The 12,563-nt window shown below is 31.2% G+C and overlaps 1 long non-coding RNA gene across 1 annotated transcript; it reads left to right on the forward strand.

The window, feature by feature from the left end:
- The first annotated feature begins 10,494 nt into the window (after positions 1 to 10,494).
- Positions 10,495 to 11,670, forward strand: LOC145333661 (uncharacterized). Its single transcript, XR_013884573.1, has 2 exons — positions 10,495 to 10,579; positions 10,911 to 11,670. It is a non-coding gene; the product is annotated as an uncharacterized LOC145333661 (long non-coding RNA).
- Positions 11,671 to 12,563: the final 893 nt, after the last annotated feature.

Here is a 12,563-nt window from a genome sequence, read left to right on the forward strand (position 1 = left end):
CACACTTTACATCTATCTACTTTTTGTATTTCGAACTTTACATGGTGATTTCTGCAGCAGGTAGGTACGATTTAGAAAACGTAGCAACACTATAATCATTTCTATGACGTCCGTACTTCCATTTTTAAACATGTTGATTTGACCACAAATTTCTATATGATCTAATTATCCGATTGTATACCAATTCCGGGAACAACAAAATTCAACATTATAATCGAAACAGTTAAAATATCTAATTATCCAATAATTTTATATGATCTAATTATCCAATTGATTCGATGTATATTGATTCCTGGGACAACAAAGTACAATACTTTATGATTGCAGTGTCAAGCATCCAATCACCCTTCAGACAACCAACACTCTGAGATGCACAACCTTTTTCGAGAAATCTTAACTGTGCATGGTATTGAGTTGCGCCTGTTTTGGCCCAAGGCATTCCCCCACTCTAACTAGTCATCTGACACAGTAGCAGTGAACCAACTTTAACGTCTATGCATAATAATGATATGTTTTGGCCCAAGGTATTCCCCCACTCTAACTATTTACTTCTAACTATTTACTTCATTTACTTTGAGTATCTGACATAGTAGCAGTGAGAACCATTTTTAACGTCTGTGCATGGTAACGAGTTTCACCTGTTTTGGCCAAAACATTTCCCCCACTCTAACTGTTACGTCACACATCTCACATAGTAGCAGTAGGAACCATTTTTAACTTTGTTAGTTATGACTCAGTGTCAGACCGAGATTCAAACCTATCACCTACCCAACGACAAATAGATGTGCTACGTGTTAAGCGGTTTACAAGCAAAGCCACTCTATAATCAAGTTCATAAAATGTAAGTTAAACATCAATCTGTATCAATCAGTTCTTTTTTAACAAATTTACTTACAATTTTACATCGACTCTTATGCACTTATTTTCTGATTATTCAATTTTGACACTATACAAGTGTTGATGTTCGTTTGTCCTACCATTCAATGCTTCGCTTTTGTTAATGTTGTCTTCCTTGTTTTTTACAAAGATTATTCAGTTCTGACACTATACAAGTGTTGATGTTCGTTTGTCCTACAATTTCAATACTTCGCTTTTATTAATGTTGTCTTCCTTGTTTTTTACAAACAAATTTACTTACAATTTTGCCTTGAATCTTATATGCGTATATTCTGATTATTTAAGTTTTGACACTATACAAGTGTTGATGTCCGTTTGTCCTGCCATTCCATTGCTTCGTTTTTACGGATGCTGTCATCTTTGTTTTTATACATCATATTCTCATTACAATAAAAATCATATATCAACATTTACTATACGAGTGTTAATGCTCCATTTTTATGAATATTATCATCCTTGGTTTATACGTCATATTCGAAAACGTTTCATATACAATAGAAGTCATAATAGATCTATTGTCAAAACTTGCACAAAGTTTTATTTTCAACAAGCATCCATATATAATATATCCATTGTATACACATCAACAAGTTCCCTACTCAATCGTTTATATATAATAGATCTATTGTCAAAACTTGCACAAAGTTTTATTTTCAACAAGCATCCATATATAATATATCCATTGTACACACATCAACAAGTGTTCTCTTCTCTCCATACAAGTATTTCCAATAACATTCATTTCCGTACCATACAAATATTTTCGATAATTCATCCATATATATATAATATGTCCATTATACATTTCAATTCTGCACACATATCATAATTCATCCATATAAATATAATATGTCCATTATACATTTCAATTCTGCACACATATCATAATTCATCCATATATATATAATATGTCCATTATACAATCCAATTCTGCACACATATCATAATTCATCCACATATAATATGTCCATTGTACAATCCAATTCTACACACCTATCTCTCTCTCTCTCTCTCTCTCTTTCTCACATCATAATCAAATACTGAATAACAATTTTTGCTTCATTAAAAATTTTTGCTGAGTTATGCATTCCAATCTTAAATCGCCATTTAATTGTTTAAAATAAATCTAGTTAAATCCACAAAAATTCCGCCCACCAATCAAATATCACATTCAACTGATCATGATAACAAGTATGTATCAATCAAAATCAACGTAAATTCAAAAATAAAACAAACAAAATTTCTGTTCTATCTATAATAAAAATTTCGTACTATGAATAATATGTCACAGATCAAAAATCACATATCTATATTTACGCAAATACTATCGTTATTATTCATAGTATTCCATATTCAAAATATTTTGTTTCTGTTCTATCTATAATAGAAATTTCGTACTATGAATAATATGTCACAGATCAAAAATCACATATCTATATTTACGCAAATACTATCGTTATTATTCATAGTATTCCATATTCAAAATATTTTGTTTCCATACATATAAACTTAAGAGTAGCTCTACATAAACCGCAATATAATTGTTTTTTTTAAAACTAAATATTTAAAACTATAATATCTGACTCAAACTTAAAACAATTTACAGCTTTTCATCAAAATTCCATTTTTTCAATATATAATTTCAAATATTCTCCAATTACTTTATCAAATCGCAATATTAATATTTTATAAATCCATCTTTCTAACAATTTTACAAAATCGTATTCCTGTTGTCATTGAAATTGAACCATCTTCTAACTTTTATTATTCTTATCCCTGTCAGACACATCAATAGTCTGAAACAACAATGAATATATCCAAATATCTCATAGACCCGTATTCAATATCCAAAAAATGTTATATACTCAGAATTCAAATAACTATCATAAATCAAAATATTTTCCATCACACTTTATAGAGTTGCTTCGTTTCTCTCCTTATTATTTAAACAATGTCAGCGCTTTTCAAATTATACATGTTATAAACTCTGTGCATGGATACATCAATGGCAGATAAATTAACATTTATCCCACTAATTCGAATAATATCAGAGATTTGCATTGATTAGCAATGGATACGACTTAACAAATAAATTTTCAACATGTCTAAGTAAATATGTATTAAGAAATATAATATTAATCAAATGTTTGTCAGTTATCGAGCAACATAAAAATAATTCTTAATACAATAAATCAGTCTAATACAGTAAAAATTTACCTAATTATTCTATAGAATATCAGAATAATAACTTATATCATCCACAACTATTTATATTTTTATGTATTAGAATCTTGAAAGTTGAAACACAACTAACTATTTTTCTCTATACCTGAGAGCACTTTCTTGCGCATTTCAACTTCTCTGTATTTTTGCGCATGCAACGCCCAACTCCTGCTCATCATTGCAGCTACCTCCCTGCACCAACCCATCTTGCGCATACCAACTCCGAGAGACAGCGCAAACTTTCCTTGCAAATTTTCGCTCACCCCCCTTCTCCACGAAGAGAGACAGCTCCACACAAATATCTAATGCATTATAACAATTTTGCTTCATGAAATTCTAAGCTTCATAAGAATTTTTGCTGAATCGACATCACTAAATCGCACTATAATTGTTTAAAATTAAATACTTAAAACAATAATAACTGACTCAACATTTAAAACAATTTACAGCCTTTCATCAAAATTCCAATACTTTTAAAATATCTAATTTCAAATTTATCCAATTATTTCATCAAATCGCAATATTAACATTTAATAAAATCAATTTTCTTTCCATTAACAATTTTACAAAATTGTATTCCTATTGTCACTGAAATTGAACCATTTTCTAACTTTTATTATTCCTATCCCTGTCAGACACATCAATAGTCTGAAACAACAATGAATATATCCAATTCTTGTAAAACAAAACAAAAAAAAATAAATTCGTATATCTTGATTTTCATAATAACATAATCTCATAGACCCGTATTCAATATCCAAAAAATGTTATATATTCAGAATTCAAATAATTATCATAAATCAAAATATTTTCCATCACAAACTTTATAGAGTTGCTTCATTTCTCTCTTTATTATTTAAACAATGTCAGCGCTTCTCAATTTATACATATTATAACTTCTAACCTTATGCATGGACACAACAATGGCAGATAAATTAACATTTATCCCACTAATTCGAATAATATCAGAGATCTACATTGATTAGCAATGGATACGACAATGGCAAATAAATTGACGTTCATTCCCAAAAAATCGAGTAAGATCAATAATATACATGGATATAACAATAGCAGATAAATTTTCGTTCATTCTAGAAAAAGTTACTCCACAAATAATTGATATGATTTGTATGTCAACATAACATCTCCGAGTTTTTCATCCTGAATAAAAATACTTCCAGAGGCACAACTTCTATACATTTTTTATAAGCCGTCATGTCAAATCTATCAGATACAAAACTTATTCAATTATAGATATCTTAATTTCAAAACTACCAAAAATCGATCGCCGCCACACCGCCGTAGTACATGTATATCCTGCTGATACAATCCAGATCTGTAGAGAAAATCCTTCTTCCCTGCAAATTGTAGAAAGAAATACTCGTTTAATCAATACACGTCTGTCCTGAATAAACTATAGAAAGAAATACATGTCTAACAATATACGTCTGTCCTTGTTTACTATACATGTAATCCTTGCTTCCCTGCAAAGTATAGAAAGAAATAAACTGTAGAGAGAATACATATTTAACAATACTCGTCTTTCCTCGTCTCCCTGAAATAAACTGTAGAGAGAATACATATTTAACAATACTCGACTGTCCTCATCTCCCTGAAATAAACTGTAGAGAGAATACATATTTAACAATACTCGACTGTCCTCATCTTCCTGTAGAAACAAACTGTAAAAGGATATATTTTTAACAACACATGTCTATCCTTCTCTCCCTGCTGATACATGTCCAGGGCGGCACCTTTTCCCATTTCATGGTGTCCTCCACCAACATAGTACATGTCCAGGGCGGCACATATCTTTCCCTGGACATTATGTTGGTGTCCTCCACCCACATGTTGTCCTTCACTAGACAGGATGGTGTCGTGGTGTCCTTCAATGTCCAGGGCGGCACCTTTTCCCCTTTCATGGTGTCCTCCACCAACAAAGTACATGTCCAGGGCGGCACATATCTTTCCCTGGACATTATGTTGGTGTCCTCCACCCACATGTTGTCCTTCACTAGACAGGATGGTGTCGTGGTGTCCTTCAATGGACAGGATGGTGACATGGTGTTCTTAACCATCACATATCTCTCCTTCACCAGGGGCGCTACATGCCCACCCAGCTTCGCCGCCACATTATCAATTTTAGTCCTAAGAGCATTAATCGCATTAACCATATACACATCCCTTTCATCCTGAGACATCTTCCTCCACTCAGCAATGTCCATCCTGGCCACTGCAAATATGCCTGAACAAAACTAAAAAGAAAAGAAATAATACAATTAAAAGAAAATCTGAGCCGTAGGTTCGTACTACACTACTGCGCCAAAAATGACGTGTAGTAATAATAGGAATAAACAGCTAAATATTCTAATAATGTGTATTAATTCAAAGACATATAAAACATATAAAATAGATATTAACAATATTACACTGTTAACACTTTTAGGTTCGTGCCGAATCGCAGAGCAAAGACTTGCTCCGAGAATGGTGACACAAGAACTAAAAGTTAATATATAAAATACATACAATGCTCTCAAGGCAGGGAGAAAGGTACTTTACATCACACAATGAAGTCTGACACAATATCACCAAAAGTCATATATGACATGTAGTTACAGTCAGAGTTGAGAAAATTACCTAATCTGACAAATTGTTACCAAAGTCATGTATGACATGTAGAGACATAGAGTCAGAGTGGAGAAAATTACCTAATCTGACACATTGTTACCAAAAGTCATATGTGACATTTAGTGACATAGAGTCAGATTATTATCGGAAATCCCCATTGTCAGATTAAAATTTGGTGGCAAAAAATGAACCCAAACTCAGGATCAGCAGATTATAATCTGACAAAATGTAAACAAAAGTCAGAGTTTATAGATAAGGGGCGGGATTTAAGTTTCAGATTAAAACCTGACCAAATCTGAAAAGTAGTAATAAAACCTTGACAAATCTAAGATTAGTCAGATTAAATAACTACTAGGAAACCAAAGCATCACAAAAAGAGTGGATGAATAAGACTAAGCAATTCAATTTTCATTGAAATAAAATTAGATCAGAAGTATTTGTATCAGGGTCCTGCAGTCCTTTCAGTATAGTCACTCTGGGATCATGAAAAGATAATAAATTAGCGGGTTTTATTGCATTCTCACAGAAGTTTTTTCCTATTTTTAGCCCCTGTGGAGCAATCATTAGCATTTATCTAAACTAAATTAACCTATCAAAAGCTACTGTGAAAATATGATGAAACCTGCAACTTTTTTTTCTTTCCATGATCCTCATTTTGTACTTCTGTTTCTATATAAGATTTAACAACGTTTTCCATGATTATAAAAGGTTTATGATAAATTATCAGTCAGAGAGGTGACCAGCATAAACAAGGAGCTCTATAGAGCAGTCTTTAACAGCAAATCTTGAAATTGGGTGAATTAGAATTATTTTGGAAGATTAATGAAGACATGTGCCAGTTGGGGTCTTGAAAAAGGGTTGCAGGTTATGGCCGAGCAATATGCATCTGGCTAAATGTTGATATAGCTACACAAGGATCTCCTTACCTTGCATCCTTCAAAATAATGCTTATCAAAAAAACTGTCTCTGTCGGCACCAGTATACAACACAACAAAGCTTAAAACAACACAATTCTCTCACTAGACAAATGTAGCGATATGTGTGTTGAGTAACTGTACAGTCACAGGGATGAAGGGATAATTCAAAGACACAATTGTTAATGTTGAACTTGTCAGCTAGGCAGCAGAGGTGGATACTCAAAAACTTTAAAAACACTTGAAGACTCATTCGACGACTCTCTCTTCGGAGAATCAAGTTCTTAAAAAAATTCAATTGCTCTTGAAGACATATCAAGTTTTGTGTTGTTTTGCATTAAAAAACCCTCTTGCTTTCCCTACTCCCAACATCTCTTTAACAAGAGTTAACAACTTTCTTTCTACAATGTTTTATTTACATTTTTTTCAATATGAAAATCTGGGAAATTAATTATGTAACACAATCGATTTTGCACCTTGCATTTATATATTCAAAGGGCAGAAATAACCTAAAACATTTATATAATAGAATATTGTATTGTATAATATACAATTTTCAACAAATAATAAAATAAAGCTTCGGTCCCTCTGAAATAACAATTAATAATAAACTTATAATTTTTACTTTTAATAATCGTAGAAATAGCATGATATAGCATAAAGTAGCCATGAACTTAATGTCTATAGTTAAGACACGAATTGGGCTAAGACTCTAATCAAACACCTATTAAACTGTTTTAAACCTATTTTTTAATCATATATCAAAAATATACTATGACACCAGTAGAATCAGACTGCAGAGCCCAAATTTGAATTAAGTCCCCAATAAACTTTTTTGGGGGGATTTAAAAATTAATTTTATATGTTGCTGTGATCATTTTGACGGGAGCAAAAGCAACTTTTAGTTTGGGGTTAAATTGTTTCTTACAGAAAAATTTTATATGATTCAGTTTATATCAATACAATAATAAAAAACTCTACTCTGTTCGATGGAAATAATTTTTTTTCTAAAACAATCAATTTCAGTAAAAAATTTAACATAATACATAAAACACATAATGCTAAAGTTAAACCAATAAGATTTCTTGTTTCATTTCAAATATTTATAATTTCCGAAAGAGTGTTTTCACAAAGTGACTTATTTACAATGTAGTTAAATAATTTTTATTTAATTAAAATGAAAAGAATGAAAACTATACACGTAAAAGATACATACTTTTTAAAAATATTTTTAAAAAATAAGTTTGAATAATCTTATTTTATATCATATTTGTATATGTGTCAAAAATAATTTTGTTGTATTGCATAAACATTTGTTGACATCATGTCATCTTGTCATCAAATTTAACCCTTTACAGCCAATTTTTATGTGTTTAAAATAGGTGAACGAACACAAACATGTTAATGTTAATTCATTGGTATATTGTAAAGATTTAACTTTTTAGTGAATTTTTATAGTAAAATCATAAGGCCTAATTTTACTCTATACCAGAATACAATATTTATGAAGCAAAACACTCTAAACGCTACGAATTTTACCCAAATAAAAAAAAGACCTTTTGCTTTGGTCAAAATGACCACAGCAACAGTAAAAATAAATATTCAAATCCCCCCAAAAAAGTTTATTGGGGACTTAATTCAAATAGGCTCTGCAGTCTGATTTTACTAGTGTCATAGTATATTTTTTATATACGTTTTAAAAATAGGTTAAAAACAGTTTAAGTGTACATGGATGAATAATATTTAAATTTTTCATCAAGTCATCAAGTTTTTAAGTATCCACCTCAGAGAGTTAAGATTTACAAATGCTTGGTCTGTTTTAACCATACACAACTAAAGCTTGTTCACATCTACATCAGTTCCCAGCTTTTCAAAAAGCCGCATAGAGGATGGCTGAACGACACATTCATACGTTACATTATAAGAAATGCGTCAGTTTATAAGAAAAGGTAACGCTATTGCCTTATTAATGCGTCGAGAATTTGTTTAAATTGTTACTTGTTAAACCTTTCCATTTTCTTTCATAAAAATTACAACACACACGACGCACAGAAAGGTTGACAAATTTTTTAAAATGTAGCTAATTGATTGTGTAGTTTAATTTTAAAAAATAACAACTTCTACGTCGTATATGAATGTTGTTAAATTGAAATAAATGTGACCTTGAAATGATGAAATTTTATTTAAATAGGGATGGTAATTAATTTGTGTCTATATATAGTTCAAATTTTTGCTGTCAGGTGTCTCTTACTTTTTAGAAAAAACTGTAATTTTTTATTTTTTTTAAATGTAAGTATGGTTTTTTTAAATGATATCTTATAAATCTTATGTAAATTGGTTTCCCATTTCATTGTGTTTTGGTACTTTGAAATATTTTATTTAAATCATTACAAAATCTAAACTATAGACAACAGTATAACAAATTTAATCATTTTCAGTATAGCATGGAAAGTATTATAATCTAGCTAAGTCAAGAGAAATATCATGAAATCTCTTCACTCAATTTCCATATTAAAATTTAAAAGTATAAGAGGAGTATATCCTTTGATTTTAAGTACTTTTATTTATAAGTACGTATTAATAATTAGTAACGTCTAACCCGCACCCACATGATGCAAACGGCGTCATTTTATTTTTTCCACAAATAAATAAAACCGACGCATTTTTCATTATTCCATCGCAAAAGTGGTCCAAATCGCGATGCATTTAAAAACACGTACGTCGTAAGAGCATATCGAGAAAAATATTAAAAAAGCATCGTATGAGCTCAAGTGCGTGCATATATGTTGTTTTTTTACATCGAGGAAAATAATAGTATTGCGACGTATGCATGCGTCGTTCCTTTAGTTTACATGCGGATTTTTAAACAGCTGGGTTGTAGGATTACAATAACCAACATAACCTAACCTAGAATAATCACGTGATCATATAATCATGCAACCTCTTCAATAGGATAATATTCCAATGGAACAACTCGAACTAAGTATTTCTTGTTTAGCCTTTGCATTTGTTTATTCTTGCCATAATTTCAACTTACTAAAAGCCTAAAAATATTTTGGCACCCCCCCTTCACGGACAATTTTTCCCATACAATAAAAACAAGAATAGGAAGCAAATTCCATTATTTCCTAACTTATATCAAAAATAGCAGTGAAAGAAATGTAATTTAATATTCTAAATGTTATTGAAAAAATATTATAACCAGGAATAATAGAAAAAATTAGAGTTGGTCAAAAACGAAATTAATTATAAAAAATTTTTGTGCGGCATTCGCACTTTGTAAATATTTTTATCTTACTTTAATATTTAAAAAAGTAGCATAAAACCATCCATAGACCTTTTAAGAGCTTCCTTATATTTTAGAACCCTCCGCGGCGGAGCTAATACTGGACTTAGTCTTATAATTTTTTATTTTACTACCCGTGGAAATCTGTTTAGCTATGATACGATGAAGATACTGAAAATGCTGATATTTTCTTAAATCTGGTAAAAATCTGTAAATGTAGTATTATGAGAAGTGTATTGTATTTTTCGTAATGATGTAAAATTGTATATAGGTACCTAATCTACTATGAGTATTTAGAACATGGAAATTAAACGAAGTAGCCGGTTTCATCGTATTTTCACACTAGCTTTTCTCCCATTTCTAGCCCTTGCGGGCGTCTCAAACCCTGCGGATCGAGCCAATTTACTAATCCTGCGGGGCAATCATTATGACTATTTACCTAACCTAAAATAACCTTCTGTGAAAATACGACGAAACCCACTACTTTGTTTTCTTTCCGAGAATCCAATATTTAAATCAGCTTATTTAAACTGTTGAAATATTTTCAGATACAGATGATAACATAGCAGACAGCCTAAACAGCAGACATTTAATTGTTTTAATTGGATAGATATACTTTCTCATTTAATAAGTAAGTACTTAATTAAGTATTAGTAATAGAGGAATGTCTTTGCCTAAAATAAAGGTTGTGCTATTATAAAAGGTTGGATGACTGCAATATTTAGGATGTAGGTTTTGTGGGAGCTACTATAAAAGTAATTTAATCATCCTTTAAGGAACCAATCAGAGGTATAACTGTAGGTTTTAGGATTTGATATAAATGTGGCTTTTAAGTTTAACTTCAATTGCTGTTAAGGAAAGTTTTACATAGGTTCTGGGATGGTTTTAGGGTATTTTTCTATCCCCGACCTAAACCATCGAATATAGAGCCGCTAGTAATATTAAATATTTTTTCATTTCAGGTTTGTAACTGATGCAATATATAATAACAAATAAGAAAGAGTAAGGGATCATTCTAAAGAGAACAATAAATCATGCGATTTGTGTGATAAAACATTCAGTACAACTCAATATAGAGATATTCACATGAGAATTCACTTAAGGAAGAAACTTGATTCAAGAGATATGTCTGATAAACAAACATATGAAAACACATTTAGTAATAAAACCCTATCCAAACTGGCGAGGGTGAGGTAATAACAAAGAGCCCTCATGAAACAGCATGTCAAGTCATAATATATTTGAACATTGGAGAATGAACTGGCTATAATAGTCATACAAAAGTGTCTCGTACTACTCCAGGAGTCTTAGAAACTATGGCTAATCATTCAATCAAACATCAGCGAGATTATAGAGTTAGAATTAAAGAACAGGTTTTAGATACCTAACAAAGAGAAAGCTGAAATAGCAGAAAAAGAAACGAACAAGATAGAAGATTTGTTAAAGAAAGAAAGTTATGCAGTGACTGCAAGTTTAAAGCCAAGAAACAGCAAAAGAGTGCTGAAGCTTTTACACGAAGACTACATAAGTAGAAGGCTGATCATGAACGGCTTATGTTATTGTCCAAACTTGTAAACTCTAAAAATATCACCAGATAACAAACCTGTTTGTTATGTCACAGACAAGTTAAAATAAAAAGAGAAAAAGATCATTGCTATTGTTGTATACCTATTTAAAAATTGTTTTTATGCTAATCTTTTAATATAATTATTTAATACTAAATAACAACTTTTTCATATTTAATTTAAAATTAGTGTACTTTTGAAGCAAGCCAAAATGATATGAAATTGGAATTTTTATAGAGGGAATGATGTCCTGGAATAATTGAACTTTATACGGTATCTATAAATCAACTGAATTTTGCATAGGGGATGGAGGGTGGTTCTGGGAATACAACAATAACTCAGAAAAGCCTTATATAAAAGTAACCGCATGTCTGTCTGCGTGTTTCTTACACGAAGTATCTCGTTACTAGCTGAACCAATCCAAATCTTCTTTTCAGTGAAAGATAAAGTGTGTAACTATTTTGGGCGTGGTGAGAAATCACCTCAAGAAAAAGAAACCCCATAAAAAAAATTAGTTTGCTTCCTAAAAAAAGTCTAAAAGTTGTACCCAATAGTTCTATTATCTACACAAAAATGTGAATAAGTAGGACGATGTATGTCCGTCTAAATATCTTAAAGAAACGTGAATCTCTCGACTTTTCGGCAAATATTCCCTTTACTAATGAGCATCAAGTATATAATATACTTTGTCGGTTAGTCTTTTGGTAATGCTCTGATGGTAATTTGTTTTATATATTAGAAATATTTGTTTTACCTGCTGTTTTTCTAGAAAGACTATTGTTTTATTGGTGAACTAGCGGATTCGCCCCCTAGCCTCTATATAGGGGCTTTGCCCCAAGAGGTTTTATTAAACTAATTTTTCGTGTTTTAGATTTTAAAAGGGGGGGGGGATTTTTCATTTTTTGGGGGGGTTAGGGGTGTCCCACCACCTAAGAAAATAGTTATAAACCTTCCCGGGACCTATGAGAAGCTACCCTGTAAAGGAGAACCCGATCGGTCCAGCGGTTAGCGAGATCCTTCGCTATAAACAAACAGACAGACAAACAAACA

This window comes from Acartia tonsa, chromosome 12, assembly GCF_053477335.1.
Source record: "Acartia tonsa isolate MP-2025a chromosome 12, ASM5347733v1, whole genome shotgun sequence".
Classification (NCBI taxonomy): domain Eukaryota; kingdom Metazoa; phylum Arthropoda; class Copepoda; order Calanoida; family Acartiidae; genus Acartia; species Acartia tonsa.